This window comes from Adiantum capillus-veneris, chromosome 18 (assembly GCF_014529385.1).
Source record: "Adiantum capillus-veneris isolate H3 chromosome 18, ASM1452938v2, whole genome shotgun sequence".
NCBI classification, from domain to species: domain Eukaryota; kingdom Viridiplantae; phylum Streptophyta; class Polypodiopsida; order Polypodiales; family Pteridaceae; genus Adiantum; species Adiantum capillus-veneris.
This window is the reverse complement of record NC_140948.1, coordinates 107,353,207-107,375,971: the sequence shown is the minus strand read 5'-3', so window position 1 is coordinate 107,375,971 and position 22,765 is coordinate 107,353,207.

The window sequence follows — 22,765 nt, the reverse complement described above, 5'->3', positions numbered from 1 at the left end:
CTAGTAAAATCATGGGATGGCAGGTAGCGGCGGAAGTGTATGCCTGCTGTGGCTTATAGGCCAAGGAAGGCTCCATGGGAGGCTAGTTTGGTGAACAGATGAAGGAGATGCAAAGTGTAGCTTTTGGGTCCAGGAATGAAGAGCTTGAAGTGCTGAAGGAGCAGGTCCAGACGGCTCATCAAACCGAGCTACGAAGCCCAAGATATTGAAGGTTGAAGTTTCAATAAACTGCAGATTCTTGCCCGACGGGGCAGCTGGAGACAGGTGGTCCAAGTGGAAGTCGAGGTATGAGTGTGTAGAGCTCAATTCATGGAGTCTACCCATATTTTCAGATAGCGGATCAGAGCTATGGTTTGTATTTTATGGCCAGTTGAATTTTTTTCGGGGGCCGAGTCTGAGCCCACTTGGCCTCATTGGAGAATGCGCCATCTGGCATTTTTTGGGCCTCGTCAAAGTTTTTGGTGGTAGTGTACATCAAGTGGAGTTAGCACAAGGTCATGGCTCGTGATTCCGAGCCTCGAGCACAGTGTTATGGTATGGCCAAGCCTGAGCAGTTAAGAGTGAAGTATTTGCAGATGGTTTTTTAATTTTTTATGGCCTCGCATGGCGGGCTCAAAGAGGTAAAAAAGCCAATGGGAATTGCATAGAATGGAGCCGGGGATACGGGCTTGGGACATGGCTTTACAACTCTAGAATGGGGTGTATGAGCAGAGAATTGGAGTGGGGCCAAGTTGGCACCTCAAGAGGGGGTCTCTCTCTCATAAAGAGGTTTTACAAAAAAAAAGGTCTTGGAAGGCTGGAGCTGCCACGTGGATGGGTATTAAACCCATAGATGCAGCCACCGGCTAAGCGATCGTGGTATAAATATAGAATCGTGAGCTCATTAGGTATCAAAGGGAGGAGAGAGGGGAGCTCCCATCTCGTTGGCTATGGAGTGCGTGTGGCGGCCCTACAGGGCACTGTACGTGGCGCCTTGGGGCATTTGTCGGCGGTTTTGGCCTTTGGCGACGGTGCGCCCCTGGGCGTGAGAAAGTGGCCGGCGGCCGTTTGGTTGATGACGTGGTAGGTCCGACTAGCGGTTGATTCCCATGGCTCTGGTAGAGCCCCAAATTTTTGAAGGCAAGAGGGAGAGCAATAGCGACCTCGCTATTGCCTCCCCCCCTCATGGAAAAGGGTAGTCCCATAGTGAATGGAGAGCGATGCCAAGGACGTCCAAAGATCAACCAAGGGGGGAACTCAAAGGCCCAAGAATAGCAAGCCGGGCGGCCAAATGGAATGGACAAGGAGTCAAGAAGTGTAGCATGCAAATGTTCCCAAAAATCAAATGTGCCAAGTGGTGGCAATGCAAGTAAATTCTAAATGGAGTTACAAATGAAGGGCACTACATGAAAGCTCACCCCATTTTTCTTTTTTGGGTCTCCTAGACACACCCTTATAAAAGGAGATAATCGTTCATTTTTTGGGGTCTTTGACCAATGTTATTTTTTTGCCATGAAGCTTTTTTACCAAGGCCTTTGAACCATTGTTTTTGGTTGCCGAGGTTCATGCTGGTAGTGTGTTGGTTGTATATGGTATTGCATATGCTAGAAGACTATTCTCTACTGTTTCTGGGCGTCATTCCCCCTTCCCCCTTCTCTTTTCTGCTTGTGTGCGTGTGTTTTGGGGCGTGTGTGTCCCCCCGAGGTTTGTCGTGCAAAGAGCGATAGAGAGAGATTGTGTGAGTGTGGAAGGCTGTGAATTGAGCGGAGCGGAGTGATTGAGTCTGTCTGGTGCATTGCAAGGCGTATGTGCGTATGGTTGTGAAAGTGGTGGTTTGCTTGCGGGTAGTGTTGAGTTTTGAAGGTGAAATCTAGTGGATTGGGGTGTTGTGTATACCCTGGGCTATAGTGAGGCATTGTGTTGTGTGCTGTGTGTGTTCCCCTTTCCCCCTCTCCATCTTCTAGTTCCCCCATTGAGGAGCTGTCTGATGCTCCAATTTGCGGTTGAATGTGGTGTTTTTATGCTGACAAAACGGTTGGCTGATGGTCGAGATGTTTGATGGTCGAGTTTGAAGCTAACAGAGATGGTGGGGCCAGGTTTTGGCCCCATATTTACAGGCGTCGAAGATCCCGAGGATTGGTTGGCAGATTTTGAATTATGGCTGCTGTCGATGCGTATGTCAACGGATGCAAAAAGGTTACAGACTATGCCGCTGTTGATTTGAGGACAAGCCAAGGTGTGGTTCAATGGTTTAAAGAGCAGTGATTGAGAATCATGGCAAAGGTTGTAGAGTCAGTTTCTGGAGTAGTTTTGGGAGGTGATTACGAGAGAAAAAGCTGGTGCAAGGCTGAAGGCGATATGCCAGATGTAAGTAAAGATTTCTCTACTTTCATTGAGCAATTTGAAGTCTCTTGGAAGCAATTAGAGATTGCTATTGGGGTCAAAAGCAATCAATCTTTGAAGCTGTCAAAGCTGTTAGAGTGCTTGCATCCAAGGATTAGAGAAAAGGTTGAAGATGGTGCAGATACCTATGAAGACATGGTCTATCTGGCAAAGATAAAGAGCACGAAGGTAAAGCAAAAGCTAGAGCTGGGTTTGCTGAAGCCTATGGATTATGTGCATGTTGCGGAGGCAGTTTGTTCGGTGGTTCAACAAAGGATGGTTCCATAAGTTCAAAATGTAGAGCCTGTACAGGTCAGACCTACTATTGGCTATGTTCCTTGAATATTTCTAGTATGTGATAAGCATGTGCCGAGAATGGAAGAGCTTGTCAATGAGGAGAAGCTCCATGTCGAGGTGAAACAAGATGCAAAAGCGGTAGCAGATGTGGAGGTTCCGGTATGGATTGAAGAGGTAAAGCATGTTCTTGTGGAGAGTTTGCATGAAAAGGTAGGAGAATGCAATCGAGATGCAGATACCGAGGGTTCAGAAGCTGATGAGAAAAGTTTGCAAAGCGGTGAGGATGGTCAAGCTTTTGTGGAGCAGCAAGGTGAAGGAGATGCAGGTACTGAGTTGGTCTATGATGCCGATGCCGATGATGATACAAGCTCGATTAGCTGGGAGATAAGCAAGGAGAATAGTGCCGATGAGTTCACATCCTTATATGACGAAGAGACGGAATCTGATGAACTTGAACTGGCAAAGGTAAATCTGCCCTCTTATATGTTTGATGATATGGTAGTAGCCCATGTGCAAGAAGAGCAGGGAACAGAGCAAGCCGAGATGCTTGATGAAAGCCAAGTGGTGCGGTCTAGACCTACCAATGATGAAATGTAGGAAAAGGTAGTGTGTGGTGCCATGCTAATGGCTGTGCTGATGAAAGTAGCGGTGGAAGGTGCCATAGTGGAGCAACAGATGCACCATTTTGCCAAGGGTGATAAAGCGACCGTGTCTATGGAGAAAGACAAAGATGGTGCAATAGAGACTGATTTGGTTTCTTCCCAAAAAGATCATAATGCAACGGTAGAAGAGGTGCTTGAAGAACAGGTAATTGAAGATGAAAAGAAAGAGGTGCTCGTCGACCTTGAAGGGCTGGTAGATGAGGAAGGGCTCGATGATGCTGGAATGGAGTGTGTGGCCAAAGAGGAGGTTGTGATGCCAAAGACGGAGGAGATTCCGATGCAGCATACATGTCCAATGGTGGAGAAAGAAGAATCCCAAGCAGTGGCTTTGCTTCCAATAAAGGTATGTAAGCTATGGTTGATGCATATGGTGGTAGATACAGCTCTATGGAGGCTGGTTCAGCAGGTTCAGGGGTATATGCTAAAGGCCTCCACTTTATTTGGTTGGGAGGGAGGCTCAGACATGTGTTGGAGCTTGGTGTCAGGTACATGTTTTTTTGAGGATGATATGCTTGGTGCTGCGTGGTATGGAGTAGACAGGTTGCAGAGGAATGCATGGAGTGCAGAAGGTAGGCTTTGGGCAGCCTACACACATGGTGGTCTAGGTATTGGGGTATGGCACTCTAGTGAGCAGTTACAAATGGGTGGAAGATATCAAAGGCAGGTGTTTGATCCAGGCGGAAGCTATGTTATGCAGGGGGTGGGGCAACCCACTTGAAGGTTTGGCAGTAGGATGAAACTATGTAAATATGGTTTTGGTTTTCTCATAGTGTGTGCCAGGTTTTGCAACTAGTAGTGTAATAAAGCTCTTTTATGGTTGAGCATTAATGCTCCACAGGGGGGTGGTCAATGATGGTGCAGCCAAAGTATGTCGACTCTAGAAAGTGGCATGGGCAGATCTATGCAGGCAAGCAGAAGTATGGCAAAGGGCTAGAGCAGCTAGTAAAATCATGGGATGGCAGGTAGCAGCAGAAGTGTGTGCTTGATGTGGCTGTTGGAATTAGGGTTGCAAAGAAACACACACAGCTTGGAGAAGACAAAGGAAGCTCAAGGCACACAATAGAGAGTGTTTTACTTAGTGTGAAATGGAAAGATAGATAGCCCTAGAGTGATGGGCGTATATACAATGCACGGGGAAAAAAACCTCCTAAAGAGGGAAAAAATGCCCCGACGGTCCTAGTGTGTTCACACACATCACTACCACATGTATATGGTAACAAATCCCCCCTGGAGTGATGCGGTGAATGAGAGCTGGCACATGAGTAAAGGGAAGTGCCATGCCTTGAGGACAGGATCAGTCCACAAAGGGGAGTAATCCCAAAGCTTTGCGGAAAGCTTCAAGCTTCTCACGAGACAATGCCTTTGTGAAAAGATCTGCAAGGTTGTCCTGTGTTGGCACATAAGCCAAGTTGATCTCTCCTGTTGAGAGCCTCTCCCTGACATAGTGGTAATGCACCTCAATGTGCTTTGTGCGAGCATGAAAAGCTGTGTTCCTCGCAACTGCCAATGCGCTCTGGCTGTCAGTGTAGATAGTGTTGGCAGTGTCCTGTCCAACACCCAAATCAGCCATAAGGCGTCTGAGCCATACACACTCAACCATAGCTGTGAAGACTGCCCTGTACTTAGCCTCACAACTCGAAGTGGCCACAGTAGGTTGCTTCTTGCTCAACCATGATATACATGAGCTGCCAAGCATGAAACAAAAACCACTTGTGGACACTCACGTGTCAAAACAACCAGCCCAATCTGAGTCCGAAAAAGAATGTAAGTCTGGCGGCAATGATGCCCCCTTGGGATAAAACAAGCCAAGATGTAAAGTTCCACTAAGGTAGCGGAAAATCCTCTTGACTGCCTGCCAATGCTTAGACCCTGGGCTATGCATAAATCTGCTGACCTGTGAGACTGCAAACTGAATATCTGGCCTCGTGTTGCATACATAAATGAGGAAGCTAACAGCAGTTTGGTAAAGAGTGACATCAGCAGGATTGCCAGCATCATGTAGACTCAACTTCAAACCTGTCTCCATGGGAGTGGCAATAGGTTTGCAATCCTCAAGTCCAAACTTACATAGCAAAGTCTCTATGTAACTTTTCTGACACAAGGCACTACCACCATCACACTGCTTAAACTGTATACCCAAGTAATGATGCAACAGCCCCAAATCTTTCATCTTGAAAGTAGCATTCAAATCAGCCTTAAATTCAACAATATGTCTCTCATTTGGTCTAGTGATCAGAAAATCATCAACATAAAGAACCACGATGAGAAATACATCACCCTCACGCTTTACATACAATGTGCTTTCTGTTGGACTATTACGAAAGCCTTGTTTGACCAAATGAGTGTCAACTTTCTCATACCAAGCACGAGGAGATTGCTTCAACCCATACAAATCCTTGTTACATTTGCACACTTTGTCCTCTTGTCCTTTTATGACAAAACCGTGAGGCTGCGTTACATAAACTTCCTCAAATATGTCACCATTCAAGAAAGCAGTAACAATGTCTGATTGATGTACATCCCAACGAAAATGAGCTGCCAATGCACATAGAAAACGCACAGTAGTCATACGACAAGTGGGAGCAAAAGTCTCTTCATAATCTATGCCTTTTTGCTGTGCATAACCCTTTGCAACAAGTCGAGCCTTATGGCAATCGATCTCACCATCCGGCTTGCGTTTCAACTTATAAACCCACTTCGTACCAATGGCCTTTTTGCGAGGATGCAAATCACATAAATTCCATGTGTCATTCTCTATAAGTCCATCATATTCTGATTGCATGGCAGCCATCCAATTTTCTGAATTCTGTGCTTCATCAAAAGATAGAGGCTCCTCAACATCATGTAAACTAGACACAGCCAAAGCATAACAATCTGATGCATAAGATGCATGGAGAGAGCTTGAATGAGTATGACTAGACAAAGGTGCATCCAATTTACTGTCACGCAAAGTGTGCACCAGCCATTTGGCATACCTCTAGCTTGCTCATTTCAGCCCTTTCCTCATCAAGTACATCATGTACATCTGCATCAGTAATAGGCTGATCTAGAACATTTTCAGAAACCCCCATAGGCTGTACATTTGCCTCATTGGAACTTACATTCGTATTTCCACCACTGAAAAGAGGCAACAAAGTGTCATAAATGTCCTGTGAGCTTACATTACTGTCTCTGGTACATGACAGCAAGGGCTGAACAGAATCTTCCACTACAAGAGGCTCTTCACATTAGCGACGCTCACACAGCGACGCTCAAAAAAAAAAATCCTGGCGTCGCTATGAGCGTCGCTATAAGCGTCGCTATGAGCGTCGCAAATTTACAAAGAAATTTGCGACGCTCATAGCGACGCTTATAGCGACGCTTATAGCGACGCTCATAGCGACGCTTATAGCGACGCTCATAGCGACGCCAGCTGGGGAAAAAAAATAACCGAGCGCGCCCAAAAACTCAGATCTCAGATCTGAGTTTTTCGGCGCCCTCAAGCAAAGAGCAGGTAACGCTCTCCCTCACTCTCTCTCTCTCTCTCTCTTTTTCTTTTACACACACACACACACACACACACACACACACACACGAGGAGAGGAAGGAGAGCCAGGTATGCTCCTTCCTTCTCCTCATTCTCATGTTCCCTTCCCCTCTTTCTCTCTCCCTCGCTCTCTCTCTCACACACACACATACACACACACATAGTGTTTTTTAGAGAGAGAGAGAGAGAGAGAGAGAGAGAGAGAGAGAGAGAGAGAGAGAGAGAGAGAGAGCGAGAGAGAGTGCAAAAACGCACACACATACATAAACAAAGAATGCACACACACATTGAGAGAGAAAAAGAGAGAGAGAGCATGCATAAACAAAAAACGCACGCATTGAGAGAGGAAAAGAGAGAGAGAACATGCATAAACAAAAAACGCACACATTGAGAGAGGAAAAGAGAAAGAAAACATGCATACGATCCAAAAAAACGCACACACATTGAAAGAAAAAGAAAGAGAAACTAAGGGAGCGTCGTAGGAAACTAATTAAAATTAAAAGACCTAAAGATCTAGCCGACGAAGAGTTGAACTGAAGACCTATTATTCAAGAGAGAAATGGCATAATCAATCTATCATACTTGGCATGGGTGATAGAAAGGTTATACCATTTATCTCTTTTTATTGGCACACACATCCACACACGCGCACACACACAGGAAGAAGAGAGTTATAACGTCGTAGGAAACTATCTTAAAAGACGTTAAAGATTAGGTTATATGTAGACTTACATTAAATTAGATTTAGGTTTATTTTTAACTAGATTTACGTTTATTTAAGCTAGATTTAGATTTACGTTATATTAGATTAGATGCGGGTCTCCATAGACTGCGATGCCTGCATGAAGCGGGTGAAGAAAGCCCTCAATGGAATATAGGGTATTGCTGCCTTCACTCATGGTGGGCTCCGTCGATCCAAAAGTACTGGTGAAATGTCTTTAGAAGATAGGGAAGAAGGTGGATCTTCAGGGCGGCAAGAGTCACTACATCCCCGACACAATGACCATCTAGACAACCTCTAGTCATTAGACTTACGTTAAATTAGATTTAGCTTTATTTTTAGTTAGATTTACGTTTATTTAGATTTACGCTTATTTACGTTAGATCGAGTCCACGCAAGAATTACTTACGGTTTAGGGTTTAGAGTTAGACGAACAGTGAAAAGATCTACTGTGAAAAGATGTTAAGATGAAGTGAAGTGCTACAGCTAGAGAAGAGGCAAAGGGATTTTGTCCACTACATGCAGTATCATGTAGACGTGGGTGTCTAGATTTCTTGTACCCACAAATATAGGTATTGACCAATAAAGACGAGATTATAACCCGGTGGTTCTGATCTCCGTGCACCTCTAGACCGAGGTGTGCGGGGATTGGACATGACTAGAGAATGTGAGGTAAGAGAGAGAGAGAGAGAGAGAGAGAGAGAGAGAGAGAGAGAGAGAGAGAGAGAGAGAGAGAGAGAGAGAGAGAGAGAGAGAGATAAGACGAAGAATGCCAATAGAATATTAAATTTGTTGTCCAGGTTATAAGTTTTTTATCCTCATTATGAGTAGCGACGAGGATGTGGGACCGTCCAACCGAAACACCTATCTCTCAACGAGGGTCTTATGTCCTTGTAATCATTTCAAGCATGCTGTGCGACGGACAAGACGTGTTTCTTTGCAGCACGTTCGTGAATTTGGCGAGTTCGATCCATCTATTATAGATCGAGTTGTTGCCAATTATAACTCGTCGGACTCTGACGCTGGCCAACAAGCAGCAATCTTGCAACCCAATAGACGTATTCGCAGGCGCTTTGGTCAAGCAGCATATGTGAGGCCACAAGATGTAGCCTCTGACAGCTCGGGGGATGATCATGCAGAGCACATTCCCAACGAGGCAATGTTTGAGCCCGAGATTGATGAAATGATCGAGACGATCATGGATTCAGAAAGGCTTATCTATGATGATATGAAAAGTGAAGCCGATACATCATTGTATAATGGAGCACGTATGTCTAGATTGAAAGCACTCCTGGTTCTTCTCAACATGCAGGCAAAGTTTGGATGGAGTGACACTAGCGTCACAGCGCTTTTCAGGTGATCTATTACAATTAGTTTACTTTAATAGAACTCTAAATGTATAATGATCTGATAGATTTTTACACAACTGTATCATATTTTTATGTTGTGTAGATTGCTGAAAGAGCACATTCTACCAGCTGACAATGTGATGCCAGATTCCCGAGATGAAGCAAGAAAGATTTTGCGAAACTTGGGGATGGATTACAATTCTATCCACGCTTGTCCTAATGACTGCATTCTTTTCAGAGGGGAATACACAGACATGGAGAAGTGTCCGAAATGTGATTCCGAAAGATATCGAGTAGATCTCCACGGGACAAAAATTCCACAAAAGGTTTTGCGACATTTTCCTTTGCTTCCTCGCATCAAGCATTTCTTCGAATGTAAGTCCATGGCCGCCCTAGCATCATGGCATGAGGAGAATAAATCTTCGGATGGTGTGCTACGAATTCCTGCAGATTGCGCAGCGTGGAAACATATAGATGGAACATGGTCGGATTTTGCCAGGGAAGCTCGAAATTTGCGCTTAGGCCTGGCTATGGATGGCGTAAATCCATTTGGTCAAAGATCAACATCTTACAGTGTATGGCCCGTTGTCATCGTCAACTACAACATTCCCCCGTGGTTGACTACGAAGAAGGGGCACCTATGGCTAAGCTTGATTGTGCCAGGGCGATATAAAGTGGGGAATATGGATGTGTATCTTCGTCCACTATTGGAAGAGCTACAACAATTGTGGATTGGCATAGAGGTGGTGGATATGAGCCGACACACAGGACGACGGAATGCTTTGATCAGAGGTATTCTAATGTGGACCATGCATGACTATCCCGGGCTAACAGAATGCTCAGGTGATCTATTGACACTCCTCTCTCAGACACTGTAAATATTGTTTTTCCCCATAGTTGATCTATTATCATGTGTATACATGCAGGGCTTCAAACAAGCGGATACAGAGCATGTGTCACATGTGGACCTAGACTGAATGCACGTAGGGCACCCTCACTGAAGAAGCAAATCTACGAAGGTCATCAAGCGTATCTTCCGGAGAATCATGTGTTACGCGACGGCTTTTTGGGAAGAGAGCCACCAAGGATGTCTGCACAAGCATGGTTAGAGCAGAAGGAGATGTGCGATGACGGATTGCCTCCAGGGATGAAGAGACTATCTCTATGGTACGAGTTACCATATTGGCCCCGACTCGTGATCAATCACTTGCTCGATCCAATGCACATATTCAAGAATGTGGGTAATCTACTATGGGACCATTTGACCGGCAAGAAAGATACTTTGGGAGCCAGAGTTGACCTTAGAAATGTGGATCGTATGGAGCAATATTGGCCGCAAACAGCGTCTGATGGATTGATAAAACTTCCTAAAGCACCATGGATTTTCACAGGAGCCCAAGAACGCAAAGTAAAAGAGGCCATTCGATCTTTGCGGACCCCCACTGGCGTAATGCACTCGCTCCGAACGCGTTTTACTAAAGAAGGAAAGCTTACCGGTTTGAAGTCACACGATTGGCATAAAATGTGTCAGGTACGTTCATAGTGGACTTTAATATCATTGCATAAAATGTGGACTTTAATATCATTGCTGCACATACTTTACAGTTTATTTTACCGGTTGCCATTGAGGGATGTTTGTCTCTCGACATCCGTAACACAATCTACAAACTTGCAAAGCTGGTGCAATGGATCTCACAAAAGGAGATCGACGTAGACTCCATACCATTCGCCAAACTAAATGCTGCGGAGCTTGTGTGCATGTTTGAGAAACATTTTCCTACTACAATGCTAACCATTCAGGTGCATCTTCTTATTCACATAGTTGATGAGGTGAAAATAGCTGGCACAGTTCATTCCAGATGGATGTTCTTCTTAGAGCGTTTCATGAAAACGCTTAAGGGATATGTGCGTCAAAAGGCACGTCCGGAGGGTAGCATGGCAGAAGGTTGGTTGGTATCAGAGTCCCTAGTGTACATTGGAGAGTGGCTAGACGGATTTGATAAATCCCGGGACACGCTATGGCGAACCATAGATGATGAGCGCATATTGGGATTGTCATGTGCAATCTCGGTGTTGAGAAGAAGATGACGGAAGATCTAGAGGCTAAAATCAACCGATTTTGCATGCTTCACAATCCAGTGATGCAAAAGTGGATTTCACAATATGAGGATGCAAAGCAAGAGCGACAAAGGGCACGAATCGAGTGGAGACGGGGAAGACGACCACCGATGCACTATCCAGCGGTTCTGGAGAGCCTACCAACCTTCATGAGCTTAAGATGGTTGCACAACCAATTGAAAAGCGCACAACAATGCGGTGACGAAGTGACTGAAGAAGAGTGGGAGAACTCTCGGGGTTGCGCGACCAAGGTAAGTTTGCAATGTACGACTAGCAAGTGACTTTATTTATAAACGTTTGAACGGCCACTCATAATCTTTGTTCGTTGTAGTATAAGTCATACACAGCAGCATGGTGTAAAGGTCGACATTTTAGGGTGGAACGAATCGACAAAAAGCGTTTTACTCAAGATTGTGGAATCATGGCAAAATTTGAACAGCCTAGTCGACGACGTTCCTCTGATGCAGATCCCGTGGTGGCGGAACTCACTTACTTCGGCACGCTGCAAGAGATTTTGAGGATCGATTACAGAGGATTTTTTGTCGATTTGTTCGACGTGCAATGGTTCAAGATAATCATGGAGGGTCGAAACGCTACTGTGCGTAGAGGAGAGTCTGGTTTTCTTGAGGTGGATTCTACTAAGAAATGGAATGACCTAAGAGACACTTTCGTACTACCCGAGCATTGTGAACAAGTAAGTATATAAATAGTTAACATCCCCCTTTTACAAGTTATGTGCTTGAAAGCTCTCATGTAAGTTATGTGGCTCTGGCAGGTAGTATTTCATCCTACAAAGTCTACATCAAACTGGTGGTACGTCATAGAGGTAGCCCCTCGTAGTGCAAGGACGTATGAAGGCTACCATGTGCCAATCACAACGACATCAATGGAGGAGATCAGAGAAGATGCTCAATCAGAAGCTGCTGCGGTGGTGCCAGACGAGCATCAAGATGCTACTACTCTATATGGGGTGCATGCAGAGGAGCTACAAAATGAAACAGAGGATATGTGTTTAAACGGAGAGCTCTATATAGATATAGGAAGTTATGCTGAGTTATGCGAGGATGAGAGAGAGATCTCTTAAAGCCACAAATATTGTATTTGAACAATTTTGCTCCGTGCTGTAAAAGCTCTAGCTCTCTAAGTAGCTTCCATGGTGTGTAACGCTCTTTTCTACTCGCGCTCACATCTTTTGATTGAAAATTCTGAGTTTTCGACTTGCCTCCTCTACCACTCGATTCATTGCGTCATTGTATTTATATGCGTCATTACGTCATTGTATTTAATGGTCTTTGCGTCATTGTCTACTCTATTCATTCAATATTAAGTTTAAATATTCGTGTGTTTAATGCAGGTATGGATGATGAGGAGTTTCTTTCTTCTTTGTCACCGCAGCAGAGACAGTGGTACGTGGAGCGTCATCGCTCTGGCGCATCATCGCGCGTTCCTACACCATCCGCATCTCCCTCTCTTTCGGAGCATTCGGCGCGCTCCGAAGCTTCGGCGTCGACGAGACGAGCGTCACACTCGTCTAGACACCGGCGCTCTAGTGGTGGCGGTGGCGGTTGTTGTGGGGATTCCGCCACCGATGCCTCCACACCGCCTCGTGTTCGACGAGGCTCTTTACCCTCCCCTTCTTTGCCCGCCCCCACACCAGCCACAGCATCGCCGTCTACGCCAGGTTTTGCACGGCTGACTGTTCCTAGAAGCTACACACCTCTACCTACTCCGCCAGGAGCCACCCCACTCGACACTCCTCGCTTCGGCGCCCAGACGCCGATGGAGACACCTGACGTCCGTACCCCCATCGACACGCCGCTAGAGACCCCTGCCGGGACACCCAGGTTCACGCGTCACCGGCCAGAGGGCTTGCCTTACTCCGTCGACATCAGCGGCGGCATCATCATGGATGATGACGGCAAGAAGGTGATCTCGCGCATGCGTGGTCTTTGCTCTCAGCTGTTTAGACACTATATACTAAACAAATGGAGTGAAGTACCAAGTGATTTAAAAAACAGAGTCATCAGCATACTTCATGATGAGTTTCCCGTTCCAACACGGGATCAACGCTTCAATGAAGACCTGATGAAGATTCGAATGCGCGAATACTGCAAACACAAGCGTTCCGAAGTGCAAAAAGCAATCAAGAATGGGTGGAATAGGCCAGATTGGCTGGCCAAAGAAGATTGGAAGAATGCGAAGAAAGCAGCGCGCGAGAATCCCGACAAGTGGAAGCAACAAAAGGATGCAGCCAGAGCGCGAGTAGAGGCAGGGAGCTCGCACCACTTGGGGAGCGGTGGATGGGCATCATTTGAGGCCGATTTTGTAAGTCTTTTCACATTGCTCTTTATGCATGTTCGATAGTTTAGGGTTTATGAGTTTTTTAGTTCTAACATAATGAAATCTTTGTATGTTTTGACAGTGGTCGATGACAGGACGTGATCCCACACCGTACGAGCGCGAGTACGCAGGCAGGAAGGGCTTAAACGCCCTGATGGACATTCTCAGTTCTCGCGGCGGCATGGTTAGTATTAGGGTTTACTCTTTTTTATTTTTTGTATTGTTTTATAAATGTCGTTATATGTTTATATTTACTGAAAACTGTCTTATTGTCTTTTTTTGCAGAATCCGACAGATACGCCGCTTGGACGCGATGAGACGTCTGATTAGACGACGTCAGTTTAGCCGTAGCTAGATAGCATTAGTTTAGGGTTTCTCATAGCTTATGTATCATGAGACGGATTTTATACGTCTTTTTGAACCATGTATATTATTACATTTGTCACCGCAATTCCTTTTGCCAATCAATTTTTTATGCCTATGATGTTGTACAATTGTCATTATTACATTTGCCAATCAATTCAGTTTGTCTATGATGTGTACAATTGTCAATTTTGCAAACAATGCGTCTTGTGGGTGACTATTTTGGGTCTAATATTTACCTTTGCACTTTTTTTAAAAAGTGAATCAAGTACAATATGGTTGATGGGTGGCAGGGCATTCAATGCCCTGCCACCAAAAAAATATTCTCTCAGGCGTCGCTATAAGCGTCGCTATTTATGGCTCTGTAGCGTCGCTATGAGCGTCGCTATACTCTTCTGTGAGAGCGTCGCTATAGGCGTCGTTATACGCGTCGCTATAGGCGTCGCTATACGCGTCGCTATATAGCGACGCTCATAGCGACGCCTATAGCGACGCAGATAGCGACGTAGATAGCGACGCAGATAGCGACGCTCTCGTAGCGACGCTTTTAGCGACGCCGAGGGTTATAAAAACCCAGTGTATTTCCGTCGCTAAGAGCGTCACAAGAGCACACAACCTCTTGTAGTGTTCCACAAACACTACATCCCGTGAAACCAGAATACGTTTTGTTTGCGGATGATACAACCTGTAACCTTTGCTTTCAGCACTATAACCAACAAAAATACATTTGACAGCCTTATTATCAAATTTTCTGCGCTGCACTTGTGGCACCAAAGCATATGCCAAACAGCCAAAAACACGCATGTGCTCAATAGAAGGCTTTCTATCATGCCATGCTTCATATGGACTAATAGACTGCAATGCTTTCGTAGGACACCTGTTAAGCACATAAGTGGCACACATGATGGCCTCAAGCCAAAAAGAATACGGAAAAGCTTGACTTTTGACCATACAGTGTGCCATTTCCATTAGTGACCTGTTTTTCCTCTCAGCAACACCATTTGTAGGAGGCGTATAAGACACTGTACATTGGTGTTTTATCCCACGACTAGCCAGAAATGCATTAAATTCATGAGACATATACTCCCCCCCTCGATCAGAATGGAGGGTGCCCATAGTACATTTCGAGACATTTTCAGCCATAGCCAGAAATTGTTTGAAGCACATAAAAACTTCGGACTTCTCTTTAAGCAGAAATACCCATGCATGCCTGGAGTAATCATCAATGAAAGTCACGAAGTACAGGTAATTTCCCAAGGACGGAGTTTGCATGGGCCCACAAACACACTATGCACAAGTTGCAACCTGCATGTGGCCCGAACTGAACCATCCTTTGGAAATTTAGAACGCTGCATCTTACCCAAAATACAACCTTCACAAACATGTTTGACAGGTGCTTCAAGAGGCGGCAAAGAAGCAACCATATCAGATTTCTGTAAACGCAGCAAACTGGCAAAATTCAGATGACCAAAACGTGCATGCCAAAGTTTTGCATCTGAAATAGCCCTTGAATTTGCAACAGCATTTGCAAAATTTTTTCCACACTTGTCATACAAAGTGAGCTTATATAGCCCACGACACAAAAGGCCAGATGCAACAATTTCATCACCAAAACTGAGATCATGAACTGTACATCTGTCATCCACAAATTTGACTACAAGTCCAAGTCTAGCAAGTGCGGATACAGACAAGAGATTCTTCTTGATCCCAGGTACATAAAGTGCATCAACAAGTGTGAAGGAACTGCCATTAGTAGCAGTGAGCACAATCTTTCCAACTCCTTGAACTGGATAAGAGGCGTTGTTGGCACAAGTGACTGAATTCCCATGAGGGACAGACTCGAGAGAGGTAAACAATTCACGATGTGAGGTAATGTGATTTGTAGCACCACTGTCGAAATACCACACATGTGAATCTGCAGCAACTGACATGCATGCATCATGGACAGCAGGATTGTAAGTGCACTCTGCGCTAAACGCCCATTCTGCATCAACATCAGCAACACAGTCTTCTTTCATAGAAGACTCAACAATGGCTGCATTTGTAGTGGAACCAGCATTTGCAGTGGAACCACCCTCTTTCTTCTTAGCCTCTTTGGCCTTCAACTTAGGACATGACTTGATCAAGTGATCATTGGCTTTACAATAATGGCAATGTATCTTCTTTTTGCCCTTATCACCAGAATTGCCAGACGAATTACGGCCAGTAGAAGCATTAGGAACATAATTTTTTCCACTCGCAGCAGAACCATAAGAAGTGGCTGCATTACTGTTACCACCCTTTCTTTGAGAAGCAATAAAAGCCTGTTCAACTGCACGCTGTCTAGTCTTGTTTTTTCTAGAAAGTGACTCTTGCAACAGCAATGTGCATAATGCATCAAACTTGACAACTTCAGGATTTCCTTGGGTCATCAGTCTCCAAGTACTAGCAAAAGTTTGGTAGGAATCTGGTAAGGCATCAAGAACAGTCTGCACAAGGGAACTGTCTGAAATGACTTCACCTGCAGAAATAAGCTGCTCATTGATATCCTTGACACTAGCAAGGAAAGTGTCCATATCATCTTCCTCATGCATAATCTTCGACTCCAGCTCTTTACGCAGCAAAGCAATTTTAGCCTCATTGCGGCTTGCATAAAGACGTGCTAGAATATCCCAAGCCTGTTTTGCAGATTTTGCTGAACGGATGTGAGGAACAATGGTGCGCTTCACAAAAAATGCAATCAATGCATGAGCCTGCGCATCCTTAACATCCCAACGAGCTTGTTCTGCCATAGGCAAAACAACTCTAACAGCTGCAATCCTTGCAGCAAGACCTGGAACATCCTCAACATCACCTACATCTTCAGAACAAGGACGTACATCAATGCGCCGCACAATGTTCCAGACACCCTTTGACACAAGAACATGTTGGATCATATAAGCCCACATAGGGTAGTTGTCCCCATCCAACCTGTCCTCAGCAGCAAACATCTTGAACACATCTATGTCGTTGTCAGCAGCCCTGATAAATGCTGCACCTGATGTGAAAACTGCCCGAAAATAAGAGAAATGGAGCGGGAACAACCTGTGCTATATAGCACAAAGTGTAGAAGACTATAAGGCACCTGTTATGCAAAAAATGGCACTGACAAAAATTCTGCACAAAATGACGAAATAGCCTGTGCAGTACTGCCTGTAGTGGAAACGGAGGCCGAAATGAGCCCAAATCAAAATTCTGAGCAGACCAAACTCTTCGAGCTGTGCCCAAAATATTTGTCGACCTGTGAACGCTCTCCAAAGCTCACTGAAATTGGAGAAAGTGAGCAGGCGTGTGCTGGAGCAGCTGGCGACTAAGCTCGGGAGGACGTGACCTGCTCTGATACCAATTGTTGGAATTAGGGTTGCAGAGAAACACACACAGCTTGGAGAAGACAAAGGAAGCTCAAGGCACACAATAGAGAGTGTGTTGCTTCTTTTCTTTGGTTATATCGACAGAAACTGCAGAGAAAAGACACTTGAAGAATTAGCCGCAACTCGTGGGAGAGAGCACCTAATAATGGAGGAATTCCGCGGGATTTCTTGCGCGCGCTAAAATTCGAGTCGACTAAAGTCCAATTCATCCACTCTCGCAAACCACCTAACCTATAGGTTAGATGATCTATCTCGAAAGATGGAGAAACCCAGTAGAGTAGTTCCAGTCCTGCCCTGAGCATTCCACTTTCACGATAACTGGTATGGTAGCTTCGCAGAATGGGTTCGATGATTCATCATCAAATTGTTGACAGAAATCGACGATCAACGTTAAAAAGTACCCCACCCGGGTTCGGTTCATCCAGCCGCTATTTTCTTTTAATGGCGGAGGCAGAACAGGCGCAGTACGACAGGGAGTGGATTTGTAATCTTGGGGAAGGGAAGGGTTTGATTGGGTGCTTGACAAGGATTTCTCACAACAACTTCTCTGGCGCTCTCTCCTCCATTGCGGCGCCCTTTCTTTCATAGCTTAACGTTGCAAACAACAGCCTTTCAGGCAGCCTCCCGATGGGTATCGGCCAATGCAGGACACTTAAACATCTTAACATTTCCTTTAATCAAGGAACTGGTGAAATACCTCTTAAAGCCTTCTTATTATCTACCTTGAACCTCACAACTGCCATAGCTGGTAGTTTCTCAGACCTAACTCTGTTAGATCTCTCTAAAAATTTTATAACAGGCCCAATTCCCACATCCCTCAGCTCCTGCCAAAGCTTGCGCCATGTCAACATCTGCTTGAACTCCTAGAAATATTCCCACCATCTTCAACCAGCTAGTAATCCTAGAGGTGCTTTCCGTCTCCAAAAACAATCTCACAGGCGCAATACTACACGATTTTGGGGATTCTTTACACCAGCTTAAGAAGCTGGATCTTTCGGCAACAAGAAGAAACAAGATAATCCCAATTGCCGGCTCTGCATAAGCTTGTATTGAGCTTCAACAAGTTCACGGGGCCTCTTCCTGCATCCCTCCCCAACTCCAGTAGGTTAAGGGTACTTGACCTCAGTGCAAATGCCTTCACAGGAAGTATTCCTGGCAAGATCTGTGGTCCTTCGCTCCACAGATTGCTATTAGCAGACAATGATTTGTTTGGGGTGGTGCCCTTGGAGAGCTGCAGCAGCCTTGCTGCAATAGATGTCAGTTGCAACTTTATGACTTGCGCCTTCTCAACACCGCTATAGGCTATGCCTAACATGAGAGAGATGGTTATGTAGGGCAACTTTATTGAACAGGAAATCCCCATTGACATCCGCGGCACAACAAGGCAATTATGGCTACTGGTGCTCAACCTCAACCTTATCAACGGCACCATCCCGCCCACCCTCTCAAACTGCAGCAGCCTAAAGTAGCTAACTATTTCAAATTCAAACAACCGTCTCACAAGTTACATTCCGCCAGAGCTAGGGCTTATGCCAAGAATCAATTTTCTGCATCTCAACAACAATTCATTGTCGGGCACAATACTGCCTACACTTGGGAACTCCAGGTATCTATCGTGGGTTAATCTCAACGGCAACGAGCTAGATGGTGCCGGTGAGGTGGTTATGCGCACCGAAAGCTTTTTGCGGTAAGGAAAACATTTCATTATACTTTCTTTGGATTGAAGGGAGCTTTGAACTAAAATAAACTTTGGACTGAAGGGAACTCTTTCTCCTTGGACGGGAGAGAACTACCCTAGGCTAGGAAGCCACCTCACCTTAAATTGAAGGGAGCTAAGCTATTTAGTATCCTTTGGACTGAAGGAAGCTGGCAAGAAAGCTTTCCTTTGGTTTGGGAGCTACTTTTCTTTGGACTGAAGGAAGCTCCTGATGTCTTATCATGTTACTTCGGACTGAAGGGAGCTAAGCTATTTAGTATCCTTTAGACTGAAGGAAGCTGGCAAGAAAGCTTTCCTTTGGTTTGGGAGCTACTTTTCTTTGGACTGAAGGAAGCTCTTGATGTCTTATCATGTTACTTCAGACTAAAGGGAGCTCTTTCATTGATGTCTTATTATGTTAATTTGGACTGAAGGGAGCTCTTTCATTGATGTCGTCTTATTATGTTAATTTGGACTGAAGGGAGCTTCTCTCTTTTCTCTTGTTAGACTAAAATAAACTTACTTTTTATCCCATACCACAGAAAGCATCCTGCACTTCTTTTGTGGTCCTTCTCTCAAGAAGTTGCTGCTTGCAGATAATGAATTGTCTGGGGCAGTGCCCTTGGATGGTTTAACCTTGTCACATTAGATATCATAATTTTGTGAACGGCAAAGCCACTGCCCGTCTTGCCTTACCTGTAGGAAGGAGTGGGCCAATCTCATTTCATTGAGGGAGAAGACCTGACATTTGCTCAGCGACAAGCCAACTGTGGTTGCTGGTTCTCACCTTTTCAACGGCACGACACAATTCTACCCACCTTGGCAAACTGCAGCTTAGAGTAGCTCGCTCTCCTCACAAGCAACCTCTTTACATCACATGCAGCATTCCTTTAGTGGTCTCATGCTGGTGAATCAATTACTTGCATCTGGGCCCTTGTCCGGCACCATCCCGCCCACCCTCTCAAACTGCAGCAGCCTAGAGTGGCTAACTATTTCAAACAACCGTCTCACAAGTTACATTCCGCCAGAGCTGGGGCTTATGCCAAGAATCAATTTTCTGCACCTTGCCAACAATTCGTTATCAGGCACAATTCCACCCACACTTGGAAACTGCAGGCATCTGGTGTGGTTGGATCTTAGCAGCAATGAGCTAGAGGGCATCATCCCTGCGAACTGACCGAGCAAGCAGGGAAGGTGATAAAAGGAACACTCAGCACTGGTTTGCGATTCGGGTATTTTAAGTATCTGTACGGAGATCTATGCACAGAGTATGGCTTGGGTTCAATGCTTACCATGAGAAGAGTTCACCTTTTAAGGCTAAGCAAAATTCTAAACTTCCAGAGCAGAGATGCAACCTTAGCGTTTCTATGCAGACATTGCACCATACTACATCCCTAACCCTCTAGGATCCAGTGAAGACAGCCTAACATTCTTTGATGTTAGACAAAACAAGCTTATAGGCACTATTCCAGAGGACTATGGTAGCCTAATCTACACCCAAGTGCTTTCATTATTACATAACAACCTCACTGGCACCATCCCTTTCAGCCTAGGCAACCTGGTCCAATGCTCCAAAAACCACCTAGACCATAACCACCTTCAAGGAGGCCACCAAGGGATTCTGTGAAGAGGCCAGGATAGGCAGTGAAGGCTTTAGCATAGTCTACAAGGCCACCTTAGGCGATCAAACTGTGGTAGCAGTTAAGAAGCTCATCCATAAGATTGATGAGTAGGGTGAGCCAAGAGATTTCCAGGCAAAGATAAAAACAATAGGGAAAATCAAGCAATGGAAAGATAGATAGCCCTAGAGTGATGGGCGTATATACAATGCACGGGGGAAAAAACCTCCTAAAGAGGGAAAAAATGCCCCTGCGGTCCTAGTGTGTTCACACACATCACTACCACATGTATATGGTAACAGTGGCTTATAGGCCAAGGAAGGCTCCATGAGGGGCTAGTTTGGTGAACAGATGAAGGAGATGCAAAGTGTGCAATGGAAAGATAGATAGCCCTAGAGTAATGGGTGTATATACAATGCACGGGGGGAAAAACCTCCTAAAGAGGGAAAAAATGCCCCGGCAGTCCTAGTGTGTTCACACACATCACTACCACATGTATATGGTAACAGTGGCTTATAGGCCAAGGAAGGCTCCATGAGGGGCTAGATTGGTGAACAGATGAAGGAGATGCAAAGTGTAGCTTCTGGGTCCAGGAATGAAGATCTTGAAGTGCTGAAGGAGCAGGCCTAGACGGCTCATCAAACCGAGCTACGGAGCCTACGATATTGAAGGTTGAAGTTTCAATGAACTACAAATTCTTGCTAGACGGGGCAGCTGGAGATAGGTGGTCCAAGTGGAAGTCCAGGTAGGAGTGTGTACAGCTCAATTCATGGAGTCTACCCATCTTTTCAGATAGCGGATCAGAGCTATGGTTTGTATTTTATGGCCAGTTCAATTTTTTCTAGGGTCCTGGTCTGAGCCCTCTTGGACTCATTGGAGAATGCGCCATCTTGCATTTTTTGGGCCTTGTCAAAGTTTCCGATGGTAGTGTACATCAAGTGTAGCTAGCACAAGGTCATGGCTTGTGATTCTGAGGCTCGAGCACAGAGTTATGGTATGGCCAAGCCTGAGTAGTTAAGAGTGAAGTATTTGTAGATGGTTTTTTAAGTTTTTATGGCCTCGGAAGGCGGGCTTAAAGAGGTAAAAAAGCCGATGGGAATTGCATAGAATGGAGCCGGGGATACGGGCTTGGGACATGGCTTTATAACTCTGGAATGGGGTCTATGAGCAGAGAATTGGAGTGTGGCCAAGTTGGCATCTCAAGAGGGGGTCTCTCTCTCATAAAGAGGTTTTTTTAAAAAAAGGTCTTGGAAGGCTGGAGCTGCCATGTGGATGGGTATTAAACCCATAGGCGCAGTCACCGGCTAAGCGGTCATGGTATAAATATATAGAACCGTGAGCTCATTAGGTATCAAAGGGAGGAGAGAGGGGAGCTCCCTCCTCGTTGGCTATGGCGTGCGTGTGGCGGCCTTGCTGGGTGCTGCGCGTGGCGCCTTGGGGCATTTGTCGGCGGTTTTGGCCTGTAGTGACGGTACGGTGGCGTGCCCTCGGGCGTGAGAAAGTGGCCGACTGCCGTTTGGTTGATGATGTGGCAGGTCCGACTAGCGGTTGATTCCCACGGCTTCGGTAGAGCCCCAAAATTTTGAAGGCAAGAGGGAGAGCAATAGCGACCTCGCTATTGCCTCCCCCCCTCATAGAAAAGGGTAGTCTCATAGTGAATGGAGAGCGAGGCCAAGGACGTCCAAAGATCAAGCAAGGGGGGAACTCAAAGGCCCAAGAATAGCAAACCGGGCGGCCAGATGGAATGGACAAGGAGTCAAGAAGTGTAGCATGCAAATGTTCCCAAAAATCAAATGTGCCAAGTGGTGGCAATGCAAGTAAATTCTAAATGGAGCTACAAATGAAGGGCACAACATGAAAGCTCACCCCATTTTTCTTTTTTGGGTCTCCTAGACACACCCTTATAAAAGGAGATAAACGTTCATTTTTTGGGGTCTTTGACCAATGTTAGTATTTTTGCCATGAGGTTTTTTTGCCAAGGCCTTTGCGCCATTGTTTTTGGTTGCCGAGATTCATGCCGGCAGTGTGTTGGTTGTATATGGTATTGCATATGCTAGAAGACTATTCTCTACTATTTCTGGGCGTCATTCCCCCTTCCCCCTTCTCTTTTCTGCTTGTGTGCGTGTGTTTTGGGGCGTGTGTGTCCCCCCGAGGTTTGTCGTGCAAAGAGAGATAGAGAGAGATTGTGTGAGTGTGGAAGGCTGTGAATTGAGCGGAGCGGAGTGATTGAGTCTGTCTGGTGCATTGCAAGGCGTATGTGCGTATGGTTGTGAAAGTGGTGGTTTGCTTGCGGGTAGTGTTGAGTTTTGAAGGTGAACTCTAGT